Consider the following 19,015-nt stretch of genomic DNA (forward strand, 5'->3'; position numbering starts at 1 on the left):
GATCTCTCGCCCAAATCTCCCCTCTTTCAGTTCGAAGCCATTCCCCCTCGTCCATGGCTCCCCTCCCTGCTCCAGAGTCCCTCCCCATCTCTCCCGGAGCCCCTTTAGGGACTGGAAGGGGCTCCGAGGTCTCCCCGGAGCCTTCTCTTCTCCAGGCTGAACCCCCCCAGCTCTCTCAGCCTGTCCTCCCAGCAGAGGGGCTCCAGCCCTCCCAGCATCTCCGGGGCCTCCTCTGGCCCCGCTCCTCTGAGGGGAACGGAGGGTCCCGTATGCAGGCCGGACCCTTCCCACAGGGAGGTCTGCTGCCTCCCTGGGGCCCGTGTTAAGGATATAGCCAGGAAGCTTCCTGGCCTGATACGGCCCTCCGATTATTACCCTCTTTTGATCTTACAGGCAGACAGTGAGGAGCTGGAGAGCAGAAGTCTGAGGGCAATGGAGAAAGATTTCAGGGCCTTGGGGCGGCTTGTCAAGGCTTCGGGAGCACAAACTGTGTTCTCCTCTGCCCTTCCAGTTGTGGGGACTGGCAAATGGGTAAACAAGAAAATCGGACAGATCAACACCCGGCTCCAGAACTGGTGCTACGAGCAGGGCTTTGGGTTCTGTGATCGTAGTTTGATCTGCAGGACGCCGGGCCTGCTCGCTAAGAATGGGAAAAGCCGATCCCGAAAGGGGAAAAGGGGACTAGGCCAAGAGTTAGCAAGGCTCATGGACAGGGCTTTAAACTCGAATGGAAGGGGGAAGGGGATAAAACCAGGCCCACTAGTAACGAGCCTAGGGATAAAGGGCCAAGGATGGGGGTAGCTCAGCTCAAGCGCATCTACACGAACGCACGGAGCATGGGCAACCGACGGGATGAGCTGGAAGCCATTGTGCAGCACGACAGCTATGAGGTAGTGGCCATCAGGGAGACCTGGTGGGATGACTGTCACGACTGGAAAGCCGCCATGAATGGCCCTAAGCTCTTCAGAAGGGACAGGCAAGGAAGGAGAGGCGGGGGTGTGGCTCTGTACACCAGGGAATGTTTTGATGGTATAGAGCTAGATTGCAGTGATGATAAAGTCGAGTGTTTATGGTTAAGGACGAAGGGGAAGGCGAATAAGGGAGATCTTGTGCCGGGAGTGTGCCATAGACCACTGGCGGGAGAGCTCACCAAGCCTCTCTCCATCAGTTACCAACAGTCTCGGTCAAGAGGGGAGGTAGCAGATGACTGGAGGGTGGCTAATGTGACGCCCATCTACAAGAAGGGTGGGAAGGAGGATCCGGGAAAGTACAGGCCTGTCAGCCTGACCTCGGTCCCAGGAAAGATCCTGGAGAGGATCATCTTGAGTGAGCTCTCACGGCAAGCGCAGGGCAGCCAAGGGACCGGGGCCAGCCAGCAGGGGTTTAGGAAAGGGAGGTCCTGCTTAACCAACCTGATCTCTTTCTATGACCACGTCACCCGCCTTCTGGACGCGGGAAGGCTGTGGACGTCGTCTGTCTGGACTTTGGTAAGGCCTTTGACACCGTCCCCCACAGCATTCTCCTGGAGAAGCTGGCGAATCCTGGCATAGACAAGTGTACTCTTCGCTGGGTGAAAAACTGGCTGGATGGCCGTGCCCAGAGAGTTGGGATTAATGGGGTGAAATCCTCTTGGCGGCCCGTCACCAGTGGTGCCCCTCAGGGCTCAGTTTTGGGGCCAGTTTTGTTTAGTATCTTTATCAATGGTGTGGATGAGGGGATTGAGTGCACCCTCAGTAAGTTTGCAGACGACACCAAGCTCGGTGGGAGTGTTGATCTGCTTGAGGGTAGGAAGGCTCTGCAGAGGGACCTGGACAGGCTGGATCGACGGGCCAAGGCCAACTGTATGAGGTTTAATAAGGCCAAGGGCCGGGTCCTGCATTTCGGTCACAACGACCCCAAGCAACGCTACAGGCTTGCGGGTTATCCTTTGGTGTGTGCGTGGTTGGACTCGATGATCTCAAAGGTCCTTTCCAACCATGAAGATTCTATCATTCTATGATTCTAAGCGGCGGCTCCCTGCCCCCACCCCCGGTAGCTCAGGGTGGGCATGGCTCCCCTGGCATGGAATACCAGGGAGAATTAACCCTATGCCCGCCGGAACCAGGACCGCCGACTACGCCAAATGTGTGAGCCGACGCAGGCAGGACCGACCACAAAATCACGGAAGAAAGGCAAAGAAGAAATTTAATCTTGACGCCTCGTGGGTCCGGGAATCTCCAAAGCAGCCCCCGGGCAGAGGCACGCAAGCAGGGGCCGCAGGTACCGTGGAGTGAGAGAGTCCTTATGAGCGAGAAAGTCCTTGTGAGCGAGAGAGCGAGAGCGCCCGGACTCCCTGTTCTTGCCGGTAGTTGAAGGGTTCCAGCAGGCCTAGTTTCCCCCCTGCGCTTGCATCTTCTTCAACAACAGGGCAGGATTCTCAAGCGGCTGGGTAAGGTGTCCCTGAGTGCACCGCAGACTTACGTTATCCAAGTGCGGACGTCCTACTTGCAACCACACAAGACTGACCAACAATCGGTGTGCTCTGTGCGTTTTCCAGCACCCCAGCTGCAAGTCACTGGAGCATATTTACACTCCTCCTCGCCGATCTGCCGTTACTTTCCCACAAACTCAAAAGAAGGGGCCTTGTCTCCACCGGCAGGATCCCAGGAGGGAGAAAAAGACCCCAGCCCGGCATCAGTTGTCCCAGCCCAGCGCCTGTTGCCCCAGCCCATCAGGTTACCCTGCTCTGAGATGTTACAAAGGGGGGGTCTCTGACTGCCCTGTGATGTCACAAAGGGGGGTCTCTGACTGCCCTGTGATGTCACAAAGCGGGGCGTGGCTCCCTGCCCTCCTATAAAAGGGGGTGCGGGCACCGCAGGAGCAGGCAGCAGGCACTGGGCACTGCAGTCTGGCATCGTGTGGGCAGACTGCAGCCTCGGCCACTGCCACCCCAGCCATCTTGGCGTTCCCATCACTGGGTACCCAGGAGGACCCTGGGGATCTGTGCTGGTGACTCAGAGCAGCGCGGGCGGTCACACCGGAGCCGGTGCCATGGGTCGCTCCAGTGGCTCCCATGTGGCTCAGCTGGCCCCACTGCTGCTTCTCATGATGGTGCTGAGCGTGTTCTGTGGTCTGCTGCAGACCAAGCGTCTACGGGTAGGTGACTGCTGCACCGCACCGCACTGCCCTGCCGCGCGTGGTGGCGTGGGATGGCCTTGGGGACTGCGGTGTGGGGCTGGAGCTGCTCCCGTCTCACCAAGCTGCTTTGGGTCCTGCAGAGGTGGTGGAAGAAAACTACGAGACGGAAGAAGGCGTCGAGTGGCCGGCTGAAGGAGCAGAGAGGTGAGTGGCCCCGGCATGGAGCACCCAGCCAACGGCCAACACCCCACGGCAGCCCTGAGCTGGGGCTGTGCCGGGGGCTGCCGGCCGCTCACTCCCTCTCCTCCCTCTGCAGTTTCTCAGCCAGCAGACCGAGGAGCAAAGCAGCCCAGGCGGACACAGAAGAAGAGGTGAGTGTGGGGGAGACCCCCAGATCCTGCCCCACACCCTCACCCCGTGCCCTGCCTGCGCTGAGCAGCCCTGCCCGCCGGCCCAGGAGGGGGTGCTGCCCGCGGGTGCCGCTGGAGGGTCTGGGGTGCAGCGGGGTCTCTTCTCTCTCCTCCTCTGCAGGGCGAATACGGAGGCGTCACAGACCAAGCGCCTGTTGCCGCGGATTCCACTGCCCTCCCAGCCAACAATTTACTACAGAGGCAAAGATGGGCTGCTGCACCCCATGCCTCTGCCGGCCACCCATGGCCCCGGGACCCCCTCCACCAACCAGGGCAACAAGGTGGAGGAGAAAGGGCCGGCCCTCAGCCAGGAGCAGTCACCAGAGCTGCCGGCGCGGCCCAACCGAGTGCAGGTCCGCGTGGATGTGCACCCGCCCCCCCGTGATGCACCACCCATGGCCACGGACAAGAGGGTGCGCTTCCAGGAGGACCCTGCCTGCTCCGACCAGGACACCCAGGTAAAGACGGAGCAGCGCTGCCGGATGTGGCGGCTGTCCGGGCCCAGCGGTGGGGGGCAGCGGGGGGTGTCAGGGGGCAGCGGGGGGTGTTGGGGGCCTGCGGTGGGACCTTCACCGGGACCCCTCCCACCCCCTGCCAGCATGGAGAAGCAGGAGCAGCCGGGGCCGCTGGGATGCCAGGGTGGCCCCAGCGCCTTGCAGCAGAGTTGCCGGGGGGACACATGGAATCACAGAAACATGGAATGTGTGGGCTTGAGAAGGGACCTTGAAAGGTCGTCTGGTCCAAGCCCCACCATGGAGAAGGCTGTGGGTGGGGGCAAGGCCAAGGACTCGGAAACGGGGCCAGACGGGAGCATTGGGGATTATGTCTGGTTGGACTCGATGATCTCAAAGGTCCTTTCCAACCCGGAAGATTCTATGATTCCATGATTCCTGCTGCCATGGGCAGGAGCTCCCTGGCAGAGCCCAGAGCCCGCATGTGGCCGGGCAACCTCGAGGCCGTGCAGGGCGGGACGGTGCCTGCGGCAGGGCTGCTGCCGGCTGCGGCACATGGGGGGCTGCGGTGTGGGGCAGGGAGCTGCTCCCGTCTCACACCGCTCCTGTGGGTACTTGCAGAGCTGCTGTAAGGAGTCGGAGCTTGAGACAAGCGCGGAGAGAGCCCGGCTGGAGGAGCGGAGAGGTGAGTGGCCCCGGCACTGAGCGCCCGGCAAACGGCCAACACCCCACGGCAGCCCTGAGCCAGGGCTGTGCCGGGGGCTGCCGGCCGCTCACTCCCTCTCCTCCCTCCGCAGACTCTCCGCCAGCAGATGATGGAGCAGAGCCCAGGCTGACACTGGAGGAGCGGTGAGTGTGGGCAAGACCCCCAGATCCTGCCCCACACCCTCACCCCGTGCCCTGCCTGCGCTGGGCAGCCCTGCCTGCCGGCCCAGGAGGGGGTGCAGCCCGTGGGTCCCCTTCTCTCCTCCTCTGCAGGGTGAAGCCCGAGACGACAAAGAGCAAACGTATGCTCCCGCGGGGCTCCATTCCATCTCTCCACACTCTCTATAGTGTGGGAAGTGATGGATCCCTGTACCCCCGGACGCTGCCTGGCCCCCAGGGCACCCCAGAGGAGCTGCTGGCAGGGACCGAGGAAAAGTGGGTCCCTGCGCACGGGAGGGACGAGGAAGAGCAGCCCCGAGACATGCAGCTGCCTCCCAGCAGCCTCCCAGACAGGCAGACTTTCAAGGCCTGGAAGAAAAAACCATTCCAGCGCTCCAAAGGCACGGAGAGGGAGCGCGGGCAGGCGTCCCCGGGGCTGTGCCCGGCAGGACGGTGCCTGCAGCGGGGCTGTGCCCGGCTGTGGGGCTGCCTGAAGGGCTGGTGGAAGCGCCGCTGCCGGCTCCCCTGCTTCAGCCAGGCCTGCAAGCGGTGGCAGCGCTGGGCCCAGAAGAGAAAGCGTTCCCCGGAGGGCGTGGGGCCGGGACCCGCCCCGGCCTTCCCCCCGTCTGAAATGTGGCAGAAATAAACGTTTTTCTCTACCCCTGGTGCTGTGGTTCATCCTCCCAGCCTGCAGCTGGGGCAGCGACCCCCTCAGCGCCCGACCCAGTGGGGCGCGCTGGCACCCACCAAAGTGGGGGGTGGGGGTGGGTTGTACCCCAGTGGGTGTGCTGGGGCCTGGGGAGCTGGGTGGGCTGGAGAACGGGGCCAGCAGGAACCTCCTGAAGGTCAGCAAGGGCCAAGTCCTGCCCCTGGGGAGGAACAAGGCCCGGCACCAGCCCAGAGAAGGTGCTGCTGGGCACCGTCATGAGCAATCCACTGCAGAACGGCCTTCAACACGGCCTCGTCTTCTTTCACGTGGAGCTCAGCCTTTTCCAGGCCATTAAGGCTTCCTCTGATCTCAAGCAAAGCCTGAACACCCCCAGCCCCCTCAGCCGCTCCTCACCGGACTCGTGCTCCAGACCCCTCACCAGCTCCGTTGCCCTTCTCTGGACTCGCTCCAGCCCCTCCATGTCTTTTTTGTGGTGAGGGGCCCAGAACTGGACACAGCCCTCCAGGTGGGGCCTCACCGCTGCCCAGTACAGGTCACCATCACTGCCCCAGTCCCGCTGGCCACACCATTGCTGATACAGGCCAGGACGCTATTCGCCTTTTTGGCCACATGGGCACACTGCTGGCTCATATTCAGCAGCTTTTTCACCAGGCAGCTCTCCAGCCACTCTTCCCCCCCAGCCTGTCGCGTTCATGGCGCTGTTGTGACCCCAGCGCTTGGCCTTGTTGAACCTCACACCATTGGCCCATCGATCCAGCCTGTGCAGATGCCTCTGCAGAGCCCTCCTTGTGGCCAGGCAGGAAGGCAGATGCCACCCTCTGCGGCCACTGTGCTCTGGAAGAGCCTGGGGGGCAGCCCCTGGTTACCCAAGGCAGGTGGGCACCCTCCCTGCGGTGTGCTGGCTCTGCGGGGCACTGGGGTGGGGACTGTCCCCCCTTCCCCCCAGGGTGAGGAACAGCCCCTCTGAAGCCCACTCTTGGCACGTGCCACACCTGGAAGATATTCTGCAGCACCTTGCTGAATCTGGAGGCAGGACAGCTGAGCACCAACCTCTCCAGCGTGGTGTCTATGGCTTTGGGGATCTGCAAGGAAGACAAAGAGTTGTGCCATTGGCTCCTGCTGTCCCTCTCACCCCCAGGAGACGGATCTGAACTCCCCACAGTGCCCTGGAGAGACCCAAGGGCAGAGAATCTGCTGCGTGCAGAGCAGCCCGCGGCACTGGATGTGCCCGGGCCCACAGGAAGGGGACAAAGGGATGAGGGTGGGAAAGTGCCGCAGGTGACGCGCTTCACTCGGCGAGAGCAGCACTGACACATGTACTGATATTAAAGAGGGATTTCACAAAGTCTGACAGTCAGTGCAACAAGTGTTTTAACAAGATTGGATGGCAAGGCACCCTTGGTTATTTACTGCACAGAGGACAGGGTCAGACAGAGCTGTCAGGGAGACCCTGAGAGGTTCCGAAAGGGCCCCCTTTCTTTCTAAACTCCTTCTCAGAGAGGAGTCTGAGTGCAGCTGGATCCCATAGAATCACAGAATCAGAGGGTTGGAAGGGACCTCTGGAGATGATCCAGTCCAACCCCCTGCCAGAGCAGGGTCACCCAGAGCAGGTGGCACGGGAACGCGCCCAGGCGGGTTTGGGATGTCTCCGGAGGCGGAGACTCCACCACCTCTCTGGGCAACCTGGGCCAGGGGCTCACCGCCCTCACAGGAAGGCATTTCCTCCTGATCTCTCACCCAAATCTCCCCTCTTTCAGTTCGAAGCCATTCCCCCTCGTCCATGGCTCCCCTCCCTGCTCCAGAGTCCCTCCCCATCCCTCCTGGAGCCCCTTTAGGGACTGGAAGGGGCTCCGAGGTCTCCCCGGAGCCTTCTCTTCTCCAGGCTGAACCCCCCCAGCTCTCTCAGCCTGTCCCCACAGCAGAGGGGCTCCAGCCCTCGGATCATCTTCGTGGCCTCCTCTCGACCCTCTCCAACAGGTCCACGGCCTTCTCGTGCTGAGGACTCCAAAGCTGGACCCAGCACTGCAGGTTGGGTCTCACCTGAGAGGAGTAGACGGGGAAGTAGTCACGTTTCTGTTGCCTCAGTGTGTCTGTTGCACGGAGGCAGTCCAAGGAACCCCCAGTGAGCCCAAGGAACCCCGGAGCAGCCCTTCTCTGAAAGCCCAAGAGGTGCCATGGAGCCACTGGCCAGTGTGACCACGCTCAGGCACCTTGAGAGCTTTGCTCTGCCCGAGCCGTCTGGGTGTGGGCATCTGGGCAGCCTCCTTGAGGGCACATGGGCAGAACTAGGGGCAGGACGGGAAAGAGGTGGATAAGGACGAGTTGTCTTGGAAATTCCAGATGGGGGGTGGCTGTCTTTTTGTCATCGGAGCCCCTAAAGACCTGATCATTTTCCCTTGCAGTTCCCTCAAGCCAGACCCCTCCTCATACGCACTAGTCCCCTCTGAACCCCTCTGTGGTCCTGGGCTTGCCTCAGCCTGACCCAGTAGCCTCCACGGAACCTCTCAGCACCCCAGTGTGCCTTTTGATCTTCTCTCGAGGCCTCAGTTTGTCCCCTGGTCCCTGCAGCACCCCTCTTTAGCCTCCTGGCCCCTTCCCCCTGAGCCTCAGGAGCCTTCGGGCCCCCCTGTGGTGGCCTCTGGGGGAGGATGGCACCCAGCAGGGTGCAACTCTAAGGGCCACAGTCCTCAGCGTGCCAGGAGCTGTTGTCTTCCAGCACGGCACTTCTGGGAGGCCCTGTTGGCCTGTGGGGCGTGGCGGTAGCAGTCGTCTTCTGGTGCAGCCCTGCTGTGTTGGTGCCCAGGATGTGCCAGGAGCTGTAGCATGGAATCATAGAATGGTTTAGGTTGGAAGGACCTTAAAGATCACCCAGTGCCACCCCCTGCCCTGGGCAGGGACACCTCCCACCAGACCAGGTTGCCCCAAGCCCCCTCCAACCTGGCCTTGAACCCCTCCAGGGATGGGGCAGCCACAGCTTCTCTGGGCAACCTGGGCCAGGGGCTCACCGCCCTCACAGGAAGGCATTTCCTCCTGATCTCTCGCCCAAATCTCCCCTCTTTCAGTTCGAAGCCATTCCCCCTCGTCCATGGCTCCCCTCCCTGCTCCAGAGTCCCTCCCCATCTCTCCCGGAGCCCCTTTAGGGACTGGAAGGGGCTCCGAGGTCTCCCGGGAGCCTTCTCTTCTCCAGGCTGAACCCCCCCAGCTCTCTCAGCCTGTCCTCCCAGCAGAGGGGCTCCAGCCCTCCCAGCATCTCCGGGGCCTCCTCTGGCCCCGCTCCTCTGAGGGGAACGGAGGGTCCCGTATGCAGGCCGGACCCTTCCCACAGGGAGGTCTGCTGCCTCCCTGGGGCCCATGTTAAGGATATAGCCAGGAAGCTTCCTGGCCTGATACGGCCCTCCGATTATTACCCTCTTTTGATCTTACAGGCAGACAGTGAGGAGCTGGAGAGCAGAAGTCTGAGGGCAATGGAGAAAGATTTCAGGGCCTTGGGGCGGCTTGTCAAGGCTTCGGGAGCACAAACTGTGTTCTCCTCTGCCCTTCCAGTTGTGGGGACTGGCAAATGGGTAAACAAGAAAATCGGACAGATCAACACCCGGCTCCAGAACTGGTGCTACGAGCAGGGCTTTGGGTTCTGTGATCGTAGTTTGATCTGCAGGACGCTGGGCCTGCTCGCTGAGAATGGGAAAAGCCGATCCCGAAAGGGGAAAAGGGGACTAGGCCAAGAGTTAGCAAGGCTCATGGACAGGGCTTTAAACTCGAATGGAAGGGGGAAGGGGATAAAACCAGGCCCACTAGTAACGAGCCTAGGGATAAAGGGCCAAGGATGGGGGTAGCTCAGCTCAAGCGCATCTACACGAACGCACGGAGCATGGGCAACCGACGGGATGAGCAGGAAGCCATTGTGCAGCACGACAGCTATGAGGTAGTGGCCATCAGGGAGACCTGGTGGGATGACTGTCACGACTGGAAAGCCGCCATGAATGGCCTTAAGCTCTTCAGAAGGGACAGGCAAGGAAGGAGAGGCGGGGGTGTGGCTCTGTACACCAGGGAATGTTTTGATGGTATAGAGCTAGATTGCAGTGATGATAAAGTCGAGTGTTTATGGTTAAGGACGAAGGGGAAGGCGAATAAGGGAGATCTTGTGCCGGGAGTGTGCCATAGACCACTGGCGGGAGAGCTCACCAAGCCTCTCTCCATCAGTTACCAACAGTCTCGGTCAAGAGGGGAGGTAGCAGATGACTGGAGGGTGGCTAATGTGACGCCCATCTACAAGAAGGGTGGGAAGGAGGATCCGGGAAAGTACAGGCCTGTCAGCCTGACCTCGGTCCCAGGAAAGATCATGGAGAGGATCATCTTGAGTGAGCTCTCACGGCAAGCGCAGGGCAGCCAAGGGACCGGGGCCAGCCAGCAGGGGTTTAGGAAAGGGAGGTCCTGCTTAACCAACCTGATCTCTTTCTATGACCACGTCACCCGCCTTCTGGACGCGGGAAGGCTGTGGACGTCGTCTGTCTGGACTTTGGTAAGGCCTTTGACACCGTCCCCCACAGCATTCTCCTGGAGAAGCTGGCAAATCCTGGCATAGACAAGTGTACTCTTCGCTGGGTGAAAAACTGGCTGGATGGCCGTGCCCAGAGAGTTGGGATTAATGGGGTGAAATCCTCTTGGCGGCCCGTCACCAGTGGTGCCCCTCAGGGCTCAGTTTTGGGGCCAGTTTTGTTTAGTATCTTTATCAATGGTGTGGATGAGGGGATTGAGTGCACCCTCAGTAAGTTTGCAGACGACACCAAGCTCGGCGGGAGTGTTGATCTGCTTGAGGGTAGGAAGGCTCTGCAGAGGGACCTGGACAGGCTGGATCGACAGGCCAAGGCCAACTGTATGAGGTTTAATAAGGCCAAGGGCCGGGTCCTGCATTTCGGTCACAACGACCCCAAGCAACGCTACAGGCTTGCGGGTTATCCTTTGGTGTGTGCGTGGTTGGACTCGATGATCTCAAAGGTCCTTTCCAACCATGAAGATTCTATCATTCTATGATTCAAAGCGGCGACTCCCTGCCCCCACCCCCGGTAGCTCAGGGTGGGCATGGCTCCCCTGGCATGGAATACCAGGGAGAATTAACCCTATCCCCGCCGGAACCAGGACAGCCGACTACGCCAAATGTGTGAGCCGACGCAGGCAGGACCGACCACAAAACCACGGAAGAAAGGCAAAGAAGAAATTTAATCTTGACGCCTCGTGGGTCCGGGAATCTCCAAAGCAGCCCCCGGGCAGAGGCACGCAAGCAGGGGCCGCAGGTACCGCGGAGTGAGAGAGTCCTTATGAGCGAGAAAGTCCTTGTGAGCGAGAGAGCGAGAGCGCCCGGACTCCCTGTTCTTGCCGGTAGTTGAAGGGTTCCAGCAGGCCTAGTTTCCCCCCTGCGCTTGCATCTTCTTCAACAACAGGGCAGGATTCTCAAGCGGCTGGGTAAGGTGTCCCTGAGTGCACCGCAGACTTACGTTATCCAAGTGCGGACGTCCTACTTGCAAGCACACAAGACTGACCAACAATCGGTGTGCTCTGTGCGTTTTCCAGCACCCCAGCTGCAAGTCACTGGAGCGTATTTACACTCCTCCTCGCTGATCTGCCGTTACTTTCCCACAAACTCAAAAGAAGGGGCCTTGTCTCCACCGGCAGGATCCCAGGAGGGAGAAAAAGACCCCAGCCCGGCATCAGTTGTCCCAGCCCAGCGCCTGTTGCCCCAGCCCATCAGGTTACCCTGCTCTGAGATGTCACAAAGGGGGGACTCTGATGGCCCTGTGATGTCACAAAGGGGGGTCTCTGACTGCCCTGTGATGTAACAAAGCGGGGCGTGGCTCCCTGCCCTCCTATAAAAGGGGGTGCGGGCACCGCAGGAGCAGGCAGCAGGCACTGGGCACTGCAGTCTGGCATCGTGTGGGCAGACTGCAGCCTCGGCCACTGCCACCCCAGCCATCTTGGCGTTCCCATCACTGGGTACCCAGGAGGACCCTGGGGATCTGTGCTGGTGACTCAGAGCAGCGCGGGCGGTCACACCGGAGCCGGTGCCATGGGTCGCTCCAGTGGCTCCCATGTGGCTCAGCTGGCCCCACTGCTGCTTCTCATGATGGTGCTGAGCGTGTTCTGTGGTCTGCTGCAGACCAAGCGTCTACGGGTAGGTGACTGCTGCACCGCACCGCACTGCCCTGCGGCGCGTGGTGGCGTGGGATGGCCTTGGGGACTGCGGTGTGGGGCTGGAGCTGCTCCCGTCTCACCAAGCTGCTTTGGGTCCTGCAGAGGTGGTGGAAGAAAACTACGAGGCGGAAGAAGGCGTCGAGTGGCCGGCTGAAGGAGCAGAGAGGTGAGTGGCCCCGGCATGGAGCACCCAGCCAACGGCCAACACCCCACGGCAGCCCTGAGCCGGGGCTGTGCCGGGGGCTGCCGGCCGCTCACTCCGTCTCCTCCCTCCGCAGACTCTCCACCAGCAGACCGAGGAGCAAAGCAGCCCAGGCGGACACAGAAGAAGAGGTGAGTGTGGGCAAGACCCCCAGATCCTGCCCCACACCCTCACCCCGTGCCCTGCCTGCGCTGGGCAGCCCTGCCCGCCGGCCCAGGAGGGGGTGCTGCCCGCGGGTGCCGCCGGAGGGGCCGGGGTGCAGCGGGGTCTCTTCTCTCTCCTCCTCTGCAGGGCGAATACGGAGGCGTCACAGACCAAGCGCCTGTTGCCGCGGATTCCACTGCCCTCCCAGCCAACAATTTACTTCAGAGGCAGAGATGGGTTGCTGTACTCCATGCCTCTGCTGGCCACCCAGGGCCCCGTGACCCCCTCCACCAACCAGGGCAACAAGGTGGAGGAGAAAGGGCCGGCCCTCAGCCAGGACCAGTCACCAGAGCTGCCGGCGCGGCCCAACCGAGTGCAGGTCCGCGTGGATGTGCACCCGCCCCCCCGTGATGCACCACCCATGGCCACGGACAAGAGGGTGCGCTTCCAGGAGGACCCTGCCTGCTCCGACCAGGACACCCAGGTAAAGACGGAGCAGCGCTGCCGGATGTGGCGGCTGTCCGGGCCCAGCGGTGGGGGGCAGCGGGGGGTGTCAGGGGGCAGCGGGGGGTGTTGGGGGCCTGCGGTGGGACCTTCACCGGGACCCCTCCCACCCCCTGCCAGCATGGAGAAGCAGGAGCAGCCGGGGCCGCTGGGATGCCAGGGTGGCCCCAGCGCCTTGCAGCAGAGTTGCCGGGGGGACACATGGAATCACAGAAACATGGAATGTGTGGGCTTGAGAAGGGACCTTGAAAGGTCGTCTGGTCCAAGCCCCACCATGGAGAAGGCTGTGGGTGGGGGCAAGGCCAAGGACTCGGAAACGGGGCCAGACGGGAACATTGGGGATTATGTCTGGTTGGACTCGATGATCTCAAAGGTCCTTTCCAACCCGGAAGATTCTATGATTCCATGATTCCTGCTGCCATGGGCAGGAGCTCCCTGGCAGAGCCCAGAGCCCGCATGTGGCCGGGCAACCTCGAGGCCGTGCAGGGCGGGACGGTGCCTGCGGCAGGGCTGCTGCCAGCTGCGGCACATGGGGGGCTGCGGTGTGGGGCAGGGAGCTGCTCCCGTCTCACACCGCTCCTGTGGGTACTTGCAGAGCTGCTGTAAGGAGTCGGAGCTTGAGACAAGCGCGGAGAGAGCCCGGCTGGAGGAGCGGAGAGGTGAGTGGCCCCGGCACTGAGCGCCCGGCAAACGGCCAACACCCCACGGCAGCCCTGAGCCAGGGCTGTGCCGGGGGCTGCCGGCCGCTCACTCCCTCTCCTCCCTCTGCAGACTCTCCGCCAGCAGATGATGGAGCAGAGCCCAGGCTGACACTGGAGGAGCGGTGAGTGTGGGCAAGACCCCCAGATCCTGCCCCACACCCTCACCCCGTGCCCTGCCTGCGCTGGGCAGCCCTGCCTGCCGGCCCAGGAGGGGGTGCAGCCCGTGGGTCCCCTTCTCTCCTCCTCTGCAGGGTGAAGCCCGAGACGACAAAGAGCAAACGTATGCTCCCGCGGGGCTCCATTCCATCTCTCCACACTCTCTATAGTGTGGGAAGTGATGGATCCCTGTACCCCCGGACGCTGCCTGGCCCCCAGGGCACCCCAGAGGAGCTGCTGGCAGGGACCGAGGAAAAGTGGGTCCCTGCGCACGGGAGGGACGAGGAAGAGCAGCCCCGAGACATGCAGCTGCCTCCCAGCAGCCTCCCAGACAGGCAGACTTTCAAGGCCTGGAAGAAAAAACCATTCCAGCGCTCCAAAGGCACGGAGAGGGAGCGCGGGCAGGCGTCCCCGGGGCTGTGCCCGGCAGGACGGTGCCTGCAGCGGGGCTGTGCCCGGCTGTGGGGCTGCCTGAAGGGCTGGTGGAAGCGCCGCTGCCGGCTCCCCTGCTTCAGCCAGGCCTGCAAGCGGTGGCAGCGCTGGGCCCAGAAGAGAAAGCGTTCCCCGGAGGGCGTGGGGCCGGGACCCGCCCCGGCCTTCCCCCCGTCTGAAATGTGGCAGAAATAAACGTTTTTCTCTACCCCTGGTGCTGTGGTTCATCCTCCCAGCCTGCAGCTGGGGCAGCGACCCCCTCAGCGCCCGACCCAGTGGGGCGCGCTGGCACCCACCAAAGTGGGGGGTGGGGGTGGGTTGTACCCCAGTGGGTGTGCTGGGGCCTGGGGAGCTGGGTGGGCTGGAGAACGGGGCCAGCAGGAACCTCCTGAAGGTCAGCAAGGGCCAAGTCCTGCCCCTGGGGAGGAACAAGGCCCGGCACCAGCCCAGAGAAGGTGCTGCTGGGCACCGTCATGAGCAATCCACTGCAGAACGGCCTTCAACACGGCCTCGTCTTCTTTCACGTGGAGCTCAGCCTTTTCCAGGCCATTAAGGCTTCCTCTGATCTCAAGCAAAGCCTGAACACCCCCAGCCCCCTCAGCCGCTCCTCACCGGACTCGTGCTCCAGACCCCTCACCAGCTCCGTTGCCCTTCTCTGGACTCGCTCCAGCCCCTCCATGTCTTTTTTGTGGTGAGGGGCCCAGAACTGGACACAGCCCTCCAGGTGGGGCCTCACCGCTGCCCAGTACAGGTCACCATCACTGCCCCAGTCCCGCTGGCCACACCATTGCTGATACAGGCCAGGACGCTATTCGCCTTTTTGGCCACATGGGCACACTGCTGGCTCATATTCAGCAGCTTTTTCACCAGGCAGCTCTCCAGCCACTCTTCCCCCCCAGCCTGTCGCGTTCATGGCGCTGTTGTGACCCCAGCGCTTGGCCTTGTTGAACCTCACACCACTGGCCCATCGATCCAGCCTGTGCAGATGCCTCTGCAGAGCCCTCCTTGTGGCCAGGCAGGAAGGCAGATGCCACCCTCTGCGGCCACTGTGCTCTGGAAGAGCCTGGGGGGCAGCCCCTGGTTACCCAAGGCAGGTGGGCACCCTCCCTGCGGTGTGCTGGCTCTGCGGGGCACTGGGGTGGGGACTGTCCCCCCTTCCCCCCAGGGTGAGGAACAGCCCCTCTGAAGCCCACTCTTGGCACGTGCCACACCTGGAAGATATTCTGCAGCACCTTGCTGAATCTGGAGGCAGGACAGCTGAGCACCAACCTCTCCAGCGTGGTGTCTATGGCTTTGGGGATCTGCAAGGAAGACAAAGAGTTGTGCCATTGGCTCCTGCTGTCCCTCTCACCCCCAGGAGACGGATCTGAACTCCCCACAGTGCCCTGGAGAGACCCAAGGGCAGAGAATCTGCTGCGTGCAGAGCAGCCCGCGGCACTGGATGTGCCCGGGCCCACAGGAAGGGGACAAAGGGATGAGGGTGGGAAAGTGCCGCAGGTGACGCGCTTCACTCGGCGAGAGCAGCACTGACACATGTACTGATATTAAAGAGGGATTTCACAAAGTCTGACAGTCAGTGCAACAAGTGTTTTAACAAGATTGGATGGCAAGGCACCCTTGGTTATTTACTGCACAGAGGACAGGGTCAGACAGAGCTGTCAGGGAGACCCTGAGAGGTTCCGAAAGGGCCCCCTTTCTTTCTAAACTCCTTCTCAGAGAGGAGTCTGAGTGCAGCTGGATCCCATAGAATCACAGAATCAGAGGGTTGGAAGGGACCTCTGGAGATGATCCAGTCCAACCCCCTGCCAGAGCAGGGTCACCCAGAGCAGGTGGCACGGGAACGCGCCCAGGCGGGTTTGGGATGTCTCCGGAGACGGAGACTCCACCACCTCTCTGGGCAACCTGGGCCAGGGGCTCACCACCCTCACAGGAAGGCATTTCCTCCTGATCTCTCGCCCAAATCTCCCCTCTTTCAGTTCGAAGCCATTCCCCCTCGTCCATGGCTCCCCTCCCTGCTCCAGAGTCCCTCCCCATCTCTCCTGGAGCCCCTTTAGGGACTGGAAGGGGCTCCGAGGTCTCCCCGGAGCCTTCTCTTCTCCAGGCTGAACCCCCCCAGCTCTCTCAGCCTGTCCTCCCAGCAGAGGGGCTCCAGCCCTCCCAGCATCTCCGGGGCCTCCTCTGGCCCCGCTCCTCTGAGGGGAACGGAGGGTCCCGTATGCAGGCCGGACCCTTCCCACAGGGAGGTCTGCTGCCTCCCTGGGGCCCGTGTTAAGGATATAGCCAGGAAGCTTCCTGGCCTGATACGGCCCTCCGATTATTACCCTCTTTTGATCTTACAGGCAGACAGTGAGGAGCTGGAGAGCAGAAGTCTGAGGGCAATGGAGAAAGATTTCAGGGCCTTGGGGCGGCTTGTCAAGGCTTCGGGAGCACAAACTGTGTTCTCCTCTGCCCTTCCAGTTGTGGGGACTGGCAAATGGGTAAACAAGAAAATCGGACAGATCAACACCCGGCTCCAGAACTGGTGCTACGAGCAGGGCTTTGGGTTCTGTGATCGTAGTTTGATCTGCAGGACGCCGGGCCTGCTCGCTGAGAATGGGAAAAGCTGATCCCGAAAGGGGAAAAGGGGACTAGGCCAAGAGTTAGCAAGGCTCATGGACAGGGCTTTAAACTCGAATGGAAGGGGGAAGGGGATAAAACCAGGCCCACTAGTAACGAGCCTAGGGATAAAGGGCCAAGGATGGGGGTAGCTCAGCTCAAGCGCATCTACACGAACGCACGGAGCATGGGCAACCGACGGGATGAGCTGGAAGCCATTGTGCAGCACGACAGCTATGAGGTAGTGGCCATCAGGGAGACCTGGTGGGATGACTGTCACGACTGGAAAGCCGCCATGAATGGCCTTAAGCTCTTCAGAAGGGACAGGCAAGGAAGGAGAGGCGGGGGTGTGGCTCTGTACACCAGGGAATGTTTTGATGGTATAGAGCTAGATTGCAGTGATGATAAAGTCGAGTGTTTATGGTTAAGGACGAAGGGGAAGGCGAATAAGGGAGATCTTGTGCCGGGAGTGTGCCATAGACCACTGGCGGGAGAGCTCACCAAGCCTCTCTCCATCAGTTACCAACAGTCTCGGTCAAGAGGGGAGGTAGCAGATGACTGGAGGGTGGCTAATGTGACGCCCATCTACAAGAAGGGTGGGAAGGAGGATCCGGGAAAGTACAGGCCTGTCAGCCTGACCTCGGTCCCAGGAAAGATCATGGAGAGGATCATCTTGAGTGAGCTCTCACGGCAAGCGCAGGGCAGCCAAGGGACCGGGGCCAGCCAGCAGGGGTTTAGGAAAGGGAGGTCCTGCTTAACCAACCTGATCTCTTTCTATGACCACGTCACCCGCCTTCTGGACGCGGGAAGGCTGTGGACGTCGTCTGTCTGGACTTTGGTAAGGCCTTTGACACCGTCCCCCACAGCATTCTCCTGGAGAAGCTGGCGAATCCTGGCATAGACAAGTGTACTCTTTGCTGGGTTAAAAACTGGCTGGATGGCCGTGCCCAGAGAGTTGGGATTAATGGGGTGAAATCCTCTTGGCGGCCCGTCACCAGTGGTGCCCCTCAGGGCTCAGTTTTGGGGCCAGTTTTGTTTAGTATCTTTATCAATGGTGTGGATGAGGGGATTGAGTGCACCCTCAGTAAGTTTGCAGACGACACCAAGCTCGGTGGGAGTGTTGATCTGCTTGAGGGTAGGAAGGCTCTGCAGAGGGACCTGGACAGGCTGGATCGACGGGCCAAGGCCAACTGTATGAGGTTTAATAAGGCCAAGGGCCGGGTCCTGCATTTCGGTCACAACGACCCCAAGCAACGCTACAGGCTTGCGGGTTATCCTTTGGTGTGTGCGTGGTTGGACTCGATGATCTCAAAGGTCCTTTCCAACCATGAAGATTCTATCATTCTATGATTCTAAGCGGCGGCTCCCTGCCCCCACCCCCGGTAGCTCAGGGTGGGCATGGCTCCCCTGGCATGGAATACCAGGGAGAATTAACCCTATCCCCGCCGGAACCAGGACAGCCGACTACGCCAAATGTGTGAGCCGACGCAGGCAGGACCGACCACAAAACCACGGAAGAAAGGCAAAGAAGAAATTTAATCTTGACGCCTCGTGGGTCCGGGAATCTCCAAAGCAGCCCCCGGGCAGAGGCACGCAAGCAGGGGCCGCAGGTACCGCGGAGTGAGAGAGTCCTTATGAGCGAGAAAGTCCTTGTGAGCGAGAGAGCGAGAGCGCCCGGACTCCCTGTTCTTGCCGGTAGTTGAAGGGTTCCAGCAGGCCTAGTTTCCCCCCTGCGCTTGCATCTTCTTCAACAACAGGGCAGGATTCTCAAGCGGCTGGGTAAGGTGTCCCTGAGTGCACCGCAGACTTACGTTATCCAAGTGCGGACGTCCTACTTGCAACCACACAAGACTGACCAACAATCGGTGTGCTCTGTGCGTTTTCCAGCACCCCAGCTGCAAGTCACTGGAGCGTATTTACACTCCTCCTCGCTGATCTGCCGTTACTTTCCCACAAACTCAAAAGAAGGGGCCTTGTCTCCACCGGCAGGATCCCAGGAGGGAGAAAAAGACCCCAGCCCGGCATCAGTTGTCCCAGCCCAGCGCCTGTTGCCCCAGCCCATCAGGTTACCCTGCTCTGTGATGTCAAAACGGGGCCTCTGACTGCCCTGTGATGTCACAAAGGGGGGTCTCTGACTGCCCTGTGATGTAACAAAGCGGGGCGTGGCTCCCTGCCCTCCTATAAAAGGGGGTGCGGGCACCGCAGGAGCAGGCAGCAGGCACTGGGCACTGCAGTCTGGCATCGTGTGGGCAGACTGCAGCCTCGGCCACTGCCACCCCAGCCATCTTGGCGTTCCCATCACTGGGTACCCAGGAGGACCCTGGGGATCTGTGCTGGTGACTCAGAGCAGCGCGGGCGGTCACACCGGAGCCGGTGCCATGGGTCGCTCCAGTGGCTCCCATGTGGCTCAGCTGGCCCCACTGCTGCTTCTCATGATGGTGCTGAGCGTGTTCTGTAGTCTGCTGCAGACCAAGCGTCTACGGGTAGGTGACTGCTGCACCGCACCGCACTGCCCTGCGGCGCGTGGTGGCGTGGGATGGCCTTGGGGACTGCGGTGTGGGGCTGGAGCTGCTCCCGTCTCA

Source organism: Rissa tridactyla, chromosome 27 (genome assembly GCF_028500815.1).
Source record: "Rissa tridactyla isolate bRisTri1 chromosome 27, bRisTri1.patW.cur.20221130, whole genome shotgun sequence".
Taxonomy (NCBI): domain Eukaryota; kingdom Metazoa; phylum Chordata; class Aves; order Charadriiformes; family Laridae; genus Rissa; species Rissa tridactyla.